Raw genomic sequence first — 602 nt, forward strand, 5'->3', positions numbered from 1 at the left:
AATGCCTACTTTTTCATTATAGAAAGCACTTTCCTCTGTTGAGAATGACTTTTAGTGTTTTTAAATAGCTATTTACAGGCCAATCTGTGTTCTCAGCCTCTATTTTCTGCAAAATTATTTCATATCATTAAAAGATACTTCTTTTTATATCATTTAAAAATTTTAACCGTGATGTGTGCACTGTTTATTTAATAGTATGTATTTGGTTTAAAATTATTTTAACCCAGTTATTTGTAATCCATTTTTATATAAAATCTTTTTTCTCCTTTTTTTTAAGATAGGCTCTCACTCTTTAACCCAGGCTGAAGTATAGTGGCATAATCATAGCTTACTACAGCCTCGAACTCTTGAGCTCAAGCGGTCTTCCTGCCTCATCCTCCTGAATAGATGGGACTATAGGGACATACCACCATATCTGGCTAATTTTTTTAATTTTTTACAGAGACAGGGTCTCTCTCTGTTTCCCAAGCTGGTCTTGAACTCCTGGCTCAAGCAATCCTCCTGTCTCCGCTTCCCAAAGTGCTGGGGTTACTGGCATGAAATAGCATGCCTGTTCCCTAAAATCTTAATAATACATTAAACAAGGGATTTGTTATTCCCAG

General features: G+C 35.4%; 1 protein-coding gene across 1 annotated transcript in view; it reads left to right on the forward strand.

The window, feature by feature from the left end:
- The window catches only part of HSPA13 (heat shock protein 70kDa family, member 13), a 14157-nt gene that overhangs the window by 7812 nt on the left and 5743 nt on the right, over positions 1-602 (forward strand). The window lies entirely within an intron of this gene.

Source organism: Propithecus coquereli, unplaced genomic scaffold, assembly GCF_000956105.1.
Source record: "Propithecus coquereli isolate 6110/MARCELLA unplaced genomic scaffold, Pcoq_1.0 Scaffold244, whole genome shotgun sequence".
NCBI classification, from domain to species: domain Eukaryota; kingdom Metazoa; phylum Chordata; class Mammalia; order Primates; family Indriidae; genus Propithecus; species Propithecus coquereli.